At 47.3% G+C, this 14,724-nt stretch overlaps 1 protein-coding gene across 2 annotated transcripts in view; it reads right to left on the minus strand.

Moving 5' to 3' along the window:
* Positions 1–14,724, minus strand: part of myo1c (myosin IC) — a 47,832-nt gene that overhangs the window by 29,410 nt on the left and 3,698 nt on the right. The window contains exon 1 of one of the 2 annotated variants that reach the window (XM_023961536.1): positions 14,386–14,533. The exons of the other annotated variant lie outside the window; for it this stretch is intronic. The gene's annotated coding sequence lies outside the window, so the exon portion shown is untranslated. Of the gene's footprint in view, positions 1–14,385; positions 14,534–14,724 lie in introns of those variants that run through there. 2 annotated transcript variants of the gene reach the window in all.

The following is a 14,724-nucleotide window of genomic DNA, read 5'->3' on the forward strand; positions in this document are numbered from 1 at the left end:
GAGGGGAAGAAGAGAGAGGGACGTTAGAGAGAGGGGGGGGTAGGAGGGTGATAATAGGAGGGGAAGGGGGGTAAGACCATGAAGCAGCATAGAGCAGACAGGTTTACTGGTTGTTTATCGTTACGGTACGGTTCAAATGTAGTACAAAAAGGGCGGGGCCTGTTCACACACACTCAAATATTATCAACACACCTGCTAGCCGCAAAAATGTCCACATGTCAACATGCACACAAAACAGATAGTGTTCACGAACGCATACCTATGCCTTTAAACCAACTAGTGTGAAATCTTTCATTCATTCACTCATGCAAACTATTAGTGCAAAGGTGAGCTAACACCTGTGCTCAGGTGAGTGTTTATGTTCTTCTAAAATGGATGGTGGAATGTGAAAAGAAGGAGGAGGAGCGCCCAGCTACCCCCACACCCATACCCCCGCCGCAGCAGCAGCGGCAGCCGGAATTCCCCCAACGCCACACGGGAACAGGCAGGGAACAACCGCCCCCCGGGCGACCAAGACCGCCACCCAGGCCAGGGCCAGCCGGACCGCCGCGAGGCCCCCAGAGCCAGAGAGCAGGGAGGCGCAGAGGGAAAGAGAGCGCCGCCCCAGCCCAGCCAGGAAAGCAGCCCCCCGCCGCGCCGGAAGAGCCCAACGCAGGGCCCCACCGGAGAGGGACGCCCACAGCCCCAGACGAGCACCCCACCACCACCCAGGAGTTCCGGGCATCCCCCCGCCCCGACCCCAGGTACGAGCCAGGACCCCCCAAGGGAGACCCGCTCCGCACTCCAGGCAGCCACCCACCCGGCCCACGGTTGGTCCAGGTAGGAGCAAGGCAGGGGCCCGCCGCCCCCGCCCAGGAGGGGGGAACCCCGGGGAAAAAAGGGGCGGCCCACAAGGGATGTTATAAATATGGCCCGACCAGGCTCGGCCATGTTGGAAGTTTGGCGGGGCCCAGCGCCCAGGGGCAAGGACCAGGACCCACCCCCCAGGGACACGAACACCCCCGGCTCAGGTGTAATATGAACCCCCCCACCGCGCGGAGAGAGCACCGCCGGGCCCAGGGAGCCGGCACCCAAGGGACACGGCCGCCTTCGCCAAGGGGCCCACACCCCCCACCAGGGAAGGGGTAGGGGACAGATGGACCCAGGTCCCACCTTCCTTGTAAAATGTGTGTGCGTGTATGGGTGTTTGAGAGGGTGTTTGTGTGCATGTGTGTGTGTTTATGTTTGAATGTATATATTGAAGGGGGAGGGGTGTGTGTACTAAGGGGGGTGCAGTTAAAATTGGCGAGTAGGGCACTAAGGGGACATCTCCTGATTACTCACAGTGATGTCCCCTCACCCTCCACACCAAGGGGCCCTAAATGTCTAAGGTGCGGTTAAAATTGGCGGGTAGGGTGCCAGGAGGACATCAGCTGCTTGCTTGCAGTGATGTCCAAGCACCCCCCCTACCAAGGACCCTACATGTCTAAGGTGCAAATAAAACCGAAAGAGGGGGGGCCCACTCCATACGGCAACCATAGGAGGGGGGCCACTCCCAAGTAGCCCCCCCCCCAAGGCGCATCGCAGGCTAGACCCCCCACCCCCTCACCCTAATATGAGGTTATATAAGGAAGGGGGTAAGTTGGGGACAGCTGGTAGACTGTCCCCCGGTGGTCAAACAGCCGTCCCCCTGCCCACCCCCAGCAAAGGGGCCAGGGCCACCCAGCCCAGGGGCCCACCCCCGGAGGCGCCGACACCCCAGGCCCGGCACCACCCACCCCACACAGAGAGAGAGGAGCCAGAAAGCGTCGCCCCCCCCGGAGCAAGCCCAGGCCCCCACCCCCAGACGCCGGCCCTAGAAGAGCTCTGGTCAGGCCTCGACGGGACCGAGGAGGCCAACCGGCCGAGGCAACCACTGATTGCCTCAGCGGAGACCCCGACCCGCTAGCCCCCCCGACCCGTACTAATAATGGGCCCCCCCTCCCCCCCAGAACGCCCCCCCACAGGACAGGGCCGACAAGCCCCCCACCCCACCCCACCCCAGACCCCGCAGCCGAAGCGGGCGACACCCAGAGCGACCGGGGGCCCCGAGAGGGTTGTCCCGTCCCGCCCCAGAGCCAGGGAAGGGCCGATCCCAGCCCCAGGTGCAGATGGGCAGCCCATCCGGCGCCGCTGGGCCCCCCCACCCGAGCAGGGCCCCCCGCCAACCCCCCCCAGCACAGGCAAAGGGACCACCCCCCCAAGCCAAGCCAGACCACCACCCCACCCCCCCACCACGCACCCCCACACCCAAGCCCAGAGGACCACGCAGCGCCCCAGCCCGCCCCACCCAGGCACCGGACCCGACCCCCCGACCAACGGAGCCCCCCACCGCCCCCGCCAGGCACCGGAAGCCCCGACCCCCACCCCAAACCACGGCAGAAGGGCAAGGAGCAGCGACGACCAAGCCCCCCACCCCCTAAGTCATGGAGTCAACCACAGGAGACCAGAGAGACTGAATTCTTTCAAAGTTACTTGAGCTTTGGGCTGACATTTTTTCCAAGCTGATATGATCAAACAGCAGATTTCTGTGTTGACTTATGTTTATATTTTTCTTGTTTTTCCAATTTATTAAAATAGTTTTTTTGGCAATACAAAGAGTTATGAAAATGATAGAAGCTAATCCTTCTTCTATATCGATGGCACTCATGTCACCAAGCACACAAAGTGACGGTGAGGCAGTGATTGAAACCTTAAGCCAGACTGATAAATCGGCACATACCTGCTGCCAGAGAGCCTGGACAGGCGTGCAGAACCACAGTGCGTGCATGTAGCTGTCGGGTAGATTATTATCACAGTGCTCGCAAATGTCTGAGTTACTGAGACCCATCTTGAACATCCTCTGTCCAGTGTAGTAAATTCTGTGAAGAGTTTTGAGATGGATTAGCTGCAGATTTGGACTTTTTGTCAGTTTAAAGGTGTTTAGACAAAGTTCTGACCAGAAGCTTTCATCTGTGCTGATGCTCAAATCTGCATCCCATTTTTTTGTTGGAAGGGCAATATTGTTATCTAAATTACATAAAAGTTTGTATATTTTGGAGAGAGTTCTATTCATTGAAAAATTAATCAGAGTGGTAACTACATCTGGTAGCTTTAAATCGTCGTCTTTAATTTTATACTTTTTAGTAATACTTGATTTAAGTTGCTGATATTCCAAGAAGTTATTTATTCCATGTTTGTCTTGAAGTTCCTGGGGGGTTATGAATCTTCTATCAATAATTACGTGCTCTAGTTGTTTTATGCCCCCTGCTTGCCAAGCTGGGAAGTGAATCATTTTTTTGTTAATAAGGATGTCCGGGTTGTTCCAGATGGGTGTCATTTTGCACGGTTGAATTGATGATTTTGATATTTTGAGAAATTCCCACCAGGCTGTTAAGGTGGCATTTATATTAATGCTTTTGAAACAATCCTGTTTTTTAACTGTTTGGCTAATAAATGGTAGCTGTGACAGGTTGATCTTTCCACATAACGCCTGTTCCAAGTCTAACCATGAGTTGGTTTCTGGATTATTTTTTAACCATTTTAAGATGTATTGTAATCTATTTGCAAGAAAGTATTTGTGGAAGTTAGGTAATTCTAATCCTCCACAGTTTTTTGCAGATTTTAAAGTTTTTAGACTAATTCTTGCAGGTTTGTTGTTCCATAGAAAGCTTGATATGGATGAGTCTAATGTTTTGAACCATTTTAATGGCGGTTGTGTGGGAATCATTGAGAAGAGATAATTAACCTTGGGTAAGATTTTCATTTTAACCGTGGCGAATGTACATTTTCTCTAAGGGCATGCTGCAGGCGATAGGTCGTAGAGAACACTTATACAACACGTAAGAGTAAGTAAGGGGGACGTAAGTGAGGCGCAGGCATGTCATACAGATTTGTCTTTTCTCCCCTAAATCCTGCAGACTGAACAAAAAGCCCGTTAGAGTTGTTCACATGATAAGAACGCGCTCCTTGCGTGCAGCCTGATTGTTAGAAATAAGGAAATTATACAATCAGAGTGTAGTTTGTGTGGACATCCTACGGGCACTTATGAATCACGTGCACACCCCGTGCGTGCAGATTTTGTGCGTGGTCAGTAAGGAGCCAGTACTCGCACCTTACTAATGACATGTAAGGACACCGTACGACAGCATCATCCATACGTCATAAGTGTGTGTAGCTTCCAAATACTTAACAATACACTTACCACATGCAACACAATGCAGCCGCTCCTTTCTATGACCCTCCAAGAGGAACCCAAACGAGTCAACCCGCTGTAAGTAAGGCTTTCAGAGGCAGCATTAGCATGCGTGCATAAGTTCTCCTGTTGACTTAATATAAACAACCAACCAGCTTCTGGAGAGTAAAACCTGCTTCTTTACGGCTCAATCAGGACTAAACTGAGATCAGAGATGAATCCAGAACTTAAGGTTCAGGTTCTGGGTCTGAACTGCTACTCCAAGCTAAAACTTTGGGTTTGAGTTTTGACTTTTTTCTGTTTGAGACTCAATTTATTAAGTGCAGTTTTCTCTGGAAAAACAAAAACAAAAAACAGAGTCCCAGGATTTAAACAGCTTTTATCACAAGTTAGACTTTCTCTAAAGTTTTTCCACCTTCAGTGAACCTAAAAACTGATAATTTTTTTAGGGGTTTGGCATTTATATTTTATGAATAAACATTATTTAGCCATGAGTTTAACGTCTCACTGAATCAATAGAGTCACTTCTCACTTTTTCATCATTTAGCTTTTGCTTTAGTTGTTAAAGAAGCCACTTGGATGAAACTTTTTAAGAGAAGAAGTCCAGGTGCCATGACTCGACTTCAAGATATCATCTGGATGATTGAGAACCTTCACCAAATTAGATATTTATGCGGTCATTCATAAAATGCATTTTCAGCTTTATTAAGTGCAAGCCTAGCTGTGCTTGTGTGTCTGCGTAAAAGTGTTATCGCCATAGTTACAGGACAGTTTGTGACACACTTTTGGCTTTTTCAGCATAAGAGAAGTTCATTAATGCATAAAAAAACAAAAACAAAGATAAAGAAGCTGAAGGGTTTCAATAAAAACTCGTTTATTCCTTGAAAACCTGTAGTTTTGTTCCTTCTTTCTGAGATTGGAGTTTCACCTCCAACACACCTGCATTCAGTATCAGCCGGCTGTTGACAGGCTCAGAGTTGCGTCATGCCGAGCACGCCCTTGTTTGTGCATCTCCATGTTATCAGAGCTGCACTAAAACGGCACATAGATGCCGGGATTCTGATATCAATAGCAGCTTTTCATTTTTGCAAACGTGAATCCTAAACTGGATTTATGTGTGGCGCCAGGGGGAGCGGCGAGGGAATCATCCATTAACGAGAGCACAGAAAGAGATGGTGAAGTAAAAGATTTATGTTCAGGTCTCACACCCACAGAACATCTTCTCCAACAATGTTCTCTATTAGGCATGAAGCCAGGGTGACCCCACCCCACCCCACTGCATTTTTACATGTCATCTGAAACCTCCAATGCAAAATTTTGCAATAGTTGGTCACAATCCAAGAAAAAAACGTGTTCAAACTCGTCAGCTGATTTTTTTACAGACGATTTTAGAAATGTGTCTCTGGCAAACAAATGAAACATCCAGGATCTGACGACAGACCATAGAGTAAGAAACAGAAATGAGCATCTCCTGCAGCTTCGACCAAACATTTCTTCTCCAAATAATCTTTTTTTAATAACAACAACCACAATAGGATCAAACCTCAACCACTGACAGATGCGAAGGACCTCCCCTCACTGTGCACGTTTGAACTTTGAAAAATGCTGCTTTGTGTCACTGCAAAAACATTTCCTCCTCCAGGCTGACGGTCCGGTTCTGTTATGACTCAACATCTTCCAATGACAACAGGTCTAAAATGACAGCTCCTCTCTCTCCATAAAAAAGCTGACTCTGGTGGTCAAGAACCAGCATAGGAGAAAGAGAGGCAAAAGAGAACGCCGCTGATGTCAGGGAGAAGGAATGTGAGCCATGTGGGCGGCAAGCGGCACTCTGGAACCACGGAGAAGAGGCATGAGAGTCGAAGAGATGATAAAAGAGAAGTTAAACACATTTAAACCCAGGATGTGGAGTAGGAAATCGGTTATTAAGAGTGAAAGTGTTGATAAGAATATCCTTGGCTGAATGTGGGCAGCCTCGGTTTGTTGTGACACATTTTTAGAAACTGAAAGTGACACACGTTTAGGAGTCCATGAGAGCTTCAGGACCAGGTTTCCGGTTCTGCACTTAGTTCTTTATTGACCCGAGGAGTTTCCACAGTGTTCCTGCGACTTCTGCCCGTCTGTCTGGACTCCTGGCCCTCTCAGGTTTGGTGAATCACCGGGTGTGTTGGTGAGTAAGAGCAAGGAAATGTGATCCGCTGGCACTGAGATGATGAAAGGAAGGAGAAACAGGCTCCAAAATAAGTTAATGGAAACGGGGCTGTGTTCAGTCTAAACACCAAATATGGAAAGACTCCTCCACACAGAGACACGCCCACTTTTCCACTGTGGCAGCACTTTGGTCATGCAGGCATTTCCTAAAGTCTTTAATGTCTCCAGAACAGCTCAGAGAGAGTTTCTGGCTCTTTAAAGGGGAGTTTTTATGGCTGATGTTTGTTTCAGACAAAAAAGAAAACAGTAAAGGATTTGAAGGAGTGTTAAAAATGCAGATGAAACCTGTGTTTGCCACCTAAACTAACTCACCTGCAAGAGAATAGTGACAAAGCTGCGGCAGCTGCTTTAATGTGACTCTGGAAAAAGTAAATGATAAGAATGATGCAGGCCCTAAAGAAATAAAAACGCTGTTTGGCAGAAAAAGCCAGGTTCTTGTTGGATCATTTACTTGGGTTCTCCGTGGGAAGAATCAATAACATAACCCAAACTAAGCGATTGCAAACATGCTTTCGTCCTAAGATCCCACCGTTTTCCACCAGTTACATCTGAGGAATGAAGATAAAAACAGTTCAAGTTAGTCAGATAACAACTGAAGTTCTTCCAAAACCCTCAAACTGTTTGGCTTTCTATTTATATTAACTTGTAAAGGTGTGGGAAAATGACTGTGCACACTCACACACGGTCCTGCAGCAACACAGACGCAGGTCGGGGCTTGTTTAGTCAACTAATGGTAGTAATGCTTCTTCAACCCCCCCCCCCCCCCCCCCCACACACACACACATCTATGACTGCATATCTATGCAGGCAATCTTCTCCTTTGTAGAGCCTCTTTCTACACGACCTTCCACCTTCATCCTGAGTCTTTATCTTTCTTTCCCACCTCCATTTCACGTGTCCTCGTGCCTCCTATCTTCTCCTACAAACCAGCAGACCTTATATGGAGAAGAGCTTGATGGCGTGGAGGTTAAGACATGCGGCCGACACCACATAACCATCTCAGGGTCTTCTCACAAACATCATCTGCTCCAAACTGTGCTGAAAAAGCGAAGGGATTTGATGGATCGCAGTTGCTGGTTCCACTCAAAATCAGCAGGTGTGCTCAGGTAAACTTCCTGTGTCCAATGTGTGTAAGCCTGAACAATAGATGGAGGCGTTTCCTCTTTCCAAGCCACACCTTGCAGAAGACCCTCAGAATAACGAAGCCTCTCGTCTTGAAATGTTTCAAATTAAGAAGTCTTTAAGTCCGGATGCCATGGTTCAACTTCAAGACAGAAGGAGATCCAGATGGATCCTGTGGTCATCACCTTCTTACTGCCATCCCAAGAGTCTCTTCTATTTAGTCAATATTTGGACATATGTGTTTTTGCACAACTGTCATAATGTTTTCCAAACACTACCAGACAACTGGATCTTCCAGTCCAGGGATCAGTACAGTGGCCCGGCTTTGTTGGCAGGTCCAGCCTTTCCAGATCAAAAGAACCTTAAGAACCACACTTTGGAGTCAAACGTAAAAAAGCAAAAACAGAAGAATGCTGTGAGACGCTCACTGCTACAGCGAAACTGAACTGCATAAAACCCTTAGGTTCCATTTGAAAAGTAAATGTAGAAACTTCCTGTGTTGAGAAAAACCTGATCCAGATCCAGATCCAAGAACGAGAGCATTAATCAGATTTACACGCTTTAAAAGACAATAATATACTAAAGGGCATCTTTGTCGTGGTTATCAAAAACCTTCAAGAATCAACTTCTTATGACGGATGGAAAACAGAACAGCACATGAAAAGGGTCTAAAGTAGAACGGTTCTTCATCACTTTGACGCCACGGTCAGTTCAGGACTGCACGGAACAAACAGAGGCAAAAAAAGCAGACCTGAGCAGAAGAAACCTGCAGCCTGGAGATTGATCTGATGCTAGACGTCGCATGTGAGGTCAGATTGATGATGACTATCAGGGCTGAGAGCGGCAGTCCGGACCTGGGTTCTTCTGAGCACTTAGGGGCAGCACGCAGACTGTGTTTAGACTTAAGGCAAACGAAGGAAGCTGTTAATCAGATCGGACCAAAAACAAGAAAACTGGACCAACAACATGCGTCTGCTCCCAAGTATGTAACAAAGGGTTACATACTTGGGACAATCCTTTGTTTTTGTACTGTAAATATCCCGTTAACACTCCCCCTCTACTGAGTTATCAACAGCACTATGAACGGTGGGACAGAAACTGAATGAAAATGTGTTTTTTTTTCATGGTTTTTCTTCTGTCTTCATCCATCGGATTCCATTAAAGCTGATTATTGCCTGCCTTCTTCAGTTTCAGCTTTTCACCCACAGAGGGGTGCAGGCCTGAATCATGGCAGATTGGAAAAACAGCTCCTGAAAGGTTCTAATTAAAGAACAGCCAACATCAGCAAGCACTTAGATGAAACTGATGAATGATGGGAAATGTATGCACATTCTCTGGAGAAAGCTACCTCTCACAGCCGTCCTCGAAAGCCTGACAGAGAAACCGATCAAACACATTTCTATGCAAGATCTTTAACCGAGCTGTCGGTTCTGTTGACTCTCAGCCAGAAAGTCCAGGTTGGAGTTGTGGCCGGGTCCATTCTGGGTGGAGTTTGAGGAGTGCATTTGGATCAATCTGAGGACCCTGCCTCCCTCCCAAAGTCCCAAAAACATGTGTCACTCTGTAAGGGGCAGTGGGATGTCACTCCAGCCATGAAATGGCACCTCTACACTCCGTTAGTCAGCGGGGAAAGGCTCCAGCAACCCCGCTGACCCCACACAGGACGATCGATGGAGACTCATGGATTGTTCCATTTCCAAATATAGAAGCTGCTGCAGCTTCATAACCCTCTGATGTCCTGTACACAGCAACACATTTATCACACAGTCATTCATTTAAGCTAACAAAAACTGACCCCTTCATCATGTAACTACAAACACACACTCTTGAAGTGATCAGAAGGAGGGAGAAGGTCGTTCAGGGGAAGCCAGCAGAGCTCACACAACCCTCATGACACACAACCACAAACAAACACAACCCTTAAGGCCATGTTTGTGTTGGAATTCTTTAAAACTGACATAAAAAGAAGTGTCTTCGGGTCAAATATTTCAATAAACTATAAAGAATTTTGCATTAACAACTTCAGCCTGCAACACACAGACCACCAAATCTAGAAGAGCTGCTCAGGAGGGATGCACACGTTCCTGCAAGACAGGACGGAGTCCTAAAAAGTCCTAAAAGTAAAAGTCCGGGTGTCATGGAGCTTCATGTGGGCTGGTCTGCAGCTCATGGGGGCCCTTTCTGTTTTTTGAACCACACTAATTCTTAATGTGTGGAGAGCAGGACTGAAAAATAATGGTTTGAATCCACTTAAATAAATAAGCCATGTCTACAAAAACAACACCGTTTTACCCAGAAGACTGAGAGAATCTCTAAACATCACAAAAGGATTAAACTAAAGTGCACAGGAGAAACAAAAACAGCTATAGTGCTCCAATTTGGGCCTGTAAGCACAGACCAAGTGTAATACCAGATAAATGGGATTAGGAGTGGTATCATTAGGTTAATCTGAGTGGAGGTGTGCAGGGACAACACAGTGGGATTATGAAGAGACCGAGTCAGCAGGGTGGTGAGGGAACACCAGCTCTGTCCTCAGCTGACACCCAGTGAAGGACAAAGAGTCCCAAACAAATGAGAGGAAATAATGAATGAAATAAAGTAATGGTGAGTGTTTGATAGATAAAATAATCTTATTGCTGTCTAACTGATTGAGAAATGTCAAACAGGCAAAAAGGGACAATTCCCATCTCTAAATCCAGTCCTGCTACCAATACTTTCAGGACATGGACAAATTAGGCAATGGAGCTGGCAGGGAAATTTCTGAATCACATCCAGAACCCACAACATTTGAAACTGCAATAATGCAGGACGCAGCCACTCTAGTTGTAGTCGCAACAGGGCGGAGTTCCCTGCACCAACCGGCAGGTTCTGGGTTGCTGGAGCAGCAACTGAAAAGGAGTCTCACATGTGAGGAGCAAGGACGCTCTCCAGCTGTAAATCACCATCCCTCACTGTCAGGGATACTGTTAAGGAATCATTTTTTACCCACAATGCATCTCCCTTTCAGCTCTAACTCAGTTAAAACTTTAAGGTCTACAATAGAATGAACAGTTGCTCATATTCAAGAGGTTTCCTGCTTCAGAAGTCTAAGATTGAAAAGTTCAGACCTTTCCAGAAGTACCTGACATGTTCATCAGGTGACTCTGCAGTTTCAAAGGAACTGATCACATCCTCACACAGAGAACACGTGCATTACTTGACACAAAGGATTAAAGTTACATAAAGAACGGTCCACAGGTCGTATCGGGGAACTAAAAGTCGTCTGGTTTCAGGAAGTCCACAGCAGCTACAGAGATTTGTTATTAATGCAGGTTTACTTCAGTCCACCGGTTGGTTTTAGGATGAAACTGGGCTTGAAGATGCAGCTTTTGGATAAACCAATTTTTGCCTGACACTGACCTACAGCTCTAAGATCCTGCATTGGAGTCTGACTGGCAGTAGTTATGATAAGTCTACTCAAGCAAAGTGGTTCCATCAGAATCTCCCATGATCTTCAGGAGCTTGGGGAACATGGTCTCTGCACTCCTTCCTGTGGACCTGAGGTCAGCCGGGAAACTGAACCAAACTGTGCTGCAGTCATCTGATGAGAAACAATAAGCTGGAGCTTTTTCGTTGTCTTTCTGCTGCTCATTTTGGCTGAAAGCTTACTGTTGACACTCTCCCGCTAGTTTACAGCCCCGACAAACCCAACCTAACAATGGCAGTAACTACGTTTTGAGCCAAGTAGAATCACCGGCTTTAGTGAAAATTGAAGGCAATAATTTTAAATTGACAAATGCTTCCATGCTACATCACCTCCTGCTACCAAAAAAAAAAACACCTACAACAGCATTTAGAGGTGTTTTCACAGAGTGGAGCAAAAACAAGAGCTCCCACCACCGTGCATCTCTCCATTTCTGTCTCCAACAGATTCCAGATTAAGATTCGGTCCCGACCTGATCCAGAGTTTTTCAACAAACCCCTCAACAACCCCCTGATAATATGAAAGTTCATCACTCAGACCGATTCAGAGTCTGACTCACAAACACACATCGCTCTCATCACATGAACCTTCTCCCACACGGCATCTGCATCACTCCAGTAATGAGCAACCCGGTCTGGTAATCCTTCATAATTCCATCCTGCAGTTAATCTCACAGGAAACTGATATTTCTGTACAAGACAAACATGCTCTCGGGCGTCTGTTTATGTCCTTCGTCTTCATCAGAGGGAGTGTGAGACCAGAGAAGTTTTGTGATGCTACAACACCATGACTGTGGTGCAAACAGGAACAGGTTTAAGTGTCTTGAAGGTATTAGGAATGTAAGGAGCCACCAGTCATCTGTGAGGAGATCCGTTATCAAAATAAAACAACGTTTGGCCCTGAATTCAACCCTTTTGTATTTTAAAATGTGCGGGCAAAGGCAGCAAAAACACTTTCAACTGCTATTGCTTCATGACCTTATCAGCCTCGTTCTTGGCTCGGCCCAGTTTGGCATCTGTGCTTAAAACCATCAACACTATCAAAGCTGAACATCTAATCCTGGGCCGTATCTTTATGCTGGGGGTTGAACTGCAGACACAGCATTCAAAAGAGGCCCATGCACTCTGCAGTACGAACATGGCGCAGAAAAACGCCTGCAACTTCATTTTGAGCTTGTTTGGATGACATTTTTCAAGTAACATCAAAGTTTTTTTTCCTTTTTTTTTTTTTTACTTGTTCTGTCCAACAGCTGAGCAAACACGAGAACTGAAGGCCTCTTGTGTTGGACATCTTCTACTTTTACAACATGGGGTTATGAATCTTCTAACACACCAGGTTTATATTTGAATAAACCCCTTTTGTAATTAAGACTAAACTTTATTCGTCTTAATCATATTTGTAATATTTTTGTGTTGGACCAGACGGAAAAGGAAAGAAGGGAAGAAGAGAGAGGGATGTTGGGGGGGGGGGGGGGGGGGTTAATAGAGGGGAGGGGGGGTAAAACCAAGAATTAGCATAAAGCAATAAGTTGCTGGATGTTTATACGGTCAGATGTAATACAAATCTAGAAGGGGCGGGGCCTGTCCACACACACACTGAAATGTTATAAAGATACCTGTTGGCTCCAAAAATGTTCACAAGTCAACATGTACACAATACAACTAATGTTCACACACGCATACTTATGCATTCAAACCAACAAGTGTGAAATATTTCATTCAGTCACGGAAACTGATGATGCAAAGGGGATGCACCTGAGCTCCAGTGAGTGTTTATGTTCTCCTGGGGTGGATGATGGAATGTAAAAAGAAAGAGGAAGAGTACCCAGTCATCCCCAAACCAAGACCCCCCGGCAGCGACAGCCAGGACCCCCCCCCCCCCCCCCAACACCCGCACGGCATTCAGATAGAGAACAACCGCCTGCCGGGCAATCACATCCACCAACCAGGGACAGCAGGATCGCCACAGGGGCCCCCAGTGCCAGAGAGCAGGAAGGCATGGGGGGACATAGAGTGCAAGCTCCAGCCCTACCAGTGGAGCAGTCGGGAGGGCCCAACGCGGAGCCCCGCCCCAGGAGTGCACCCCCAGCCCAGGAAGTAACATAACCAAAGTTACCTGCACAGACATGAATGCAGAGTGGCCCTGAGGTACAACCGCAGCGCAGTCTAATGTTCCAGCACTTTAAGCTGAAGTTCTCTTTGTAAAAACTCCAGGGAAACCAAAATAAAACAAAGAAAAAGCGGAGTTTAGGTCAGAAAACAGGGATTTGTTGTTAACCCTTTGTTGGCTGAATCTTCGTCTTTCTGTCAAGTCATTTGGAGATGTTTGGTGATGTTAAAGTTTAAACAAACTGGTGTTTAGCATCTCTTGGTTTTATAAAGTGAGTTATTATCAGATTGACTGGTGTCCATCAGTAGAAATATGTCTTTAAAATGGAAACAGTTTAACTTGTGCTATCCTACGCACTTTAACATTAGGATTTGGGTCATCTAGACCCACTAAACAGTGCTCTGAAGCTTTTTTCTTCAATGATTTGTGAACCTCACTGGTGTCCATGGATTACATGAAATCCTCTTCACCTTTATCCACCTTTGTCATGGTAGGGAGAACACGTCAATGTAAGGGTGGGGTCATAGGATAGCACAAGGGTTAACAGAAAATAACAGGAATGAGCCCAAAATCTGTGAGGACACATCTGTCATGACAACATCTCTGCTCATGACAGTTTGGAGCAGCAGTTCATCAAGATTTCTGAGGAATCTGCACTGTGATTCAAAACACACCTGCACGGATTTCTAACTCAGACATCAGAAGTCAGGTCAGTTCCAGACAACCAGGAGAGTCCAGTAGCGCACGGGTGAAGCTTCAACATGAGAGGAGACGCGGGGCGCACCGTGGGTTCGTTCGCTCTCTCCTGTTTCTGATGGACACCCGCGCTGGACGGAATCTCCACAGCAGCAGCCTCGCCCGTGGATCCTCAGGAAACTGAACTTTTGCAGCACCTTTGGTCCGGTGCGACAGGCGGGCTAATCTGTGTCTGACTGGCTTCTAAAAAAAGACGAACCCAACCTGAAGGGATTTGGAGATGTGGGTCGAAAAAAGACGAGTAAACCCGAGTGACAGTCGCTCCAACTTTCATTCAATTGACGCACATGTCGTGATGTGTGTGTTCTTCTCCTCAGAACTACAGCGGGTTCCAAACACCTTTAAATTAGACCGTCTCGGGGATTTTACGCACCAAATGACGTAGTCTCGGATAAGCAACAAGTCCACGAGTGACGAAGTAAAAAAAAGCCCACGTTTCTTCAGGCTGTTAGCTGAATTTCAAACAGTTCGCTGACGCAGCAGAATGACGGACAGCGCGGACAAAAGCAGCAAAGTTCTGTGGTTCTGCTACCTGATCCTGCTGGTTCAGCTGCTCCCTCGTGGACCGGGTTCTGGCGTCCGCGTTCAGGCCGGTGTGCTCTGCTCAGCTGAGTCGCTGTCTGACGGAGTCCTGTCGGCTTGTCCTGACCCTCCCACCACTCCCCGCGCGCACTGGCGCGCACCGGTGCCCCCTCCGTGGATCTGCTGCCGCCTCACGGTGCACGCGCAGCCGCGCTCCGACTCAGCATACCGGCGCTGATCGGAAATAAGCAGAGTCGGTTCCTCTGGAGCGGCGTAATTTCCCTTTTTCCTCCTCTGTCATTGAGGGGAAACACACCCTGAAGGACCAGGAAGTCTACCATCCAAACAT

Source organism: Oryzias latipes, chromosome 13 (assembly GCF_002234675.1).
Source record: "Oryzias latipes chromosome 13, ASM223467v1".
Taxonomy (NCBI): Eukaryota; Metazoa; Chordata; class Actinopteri; order Beloniformes; family Adrianichthyidae; genus Oryzias; species Oryzias latipes.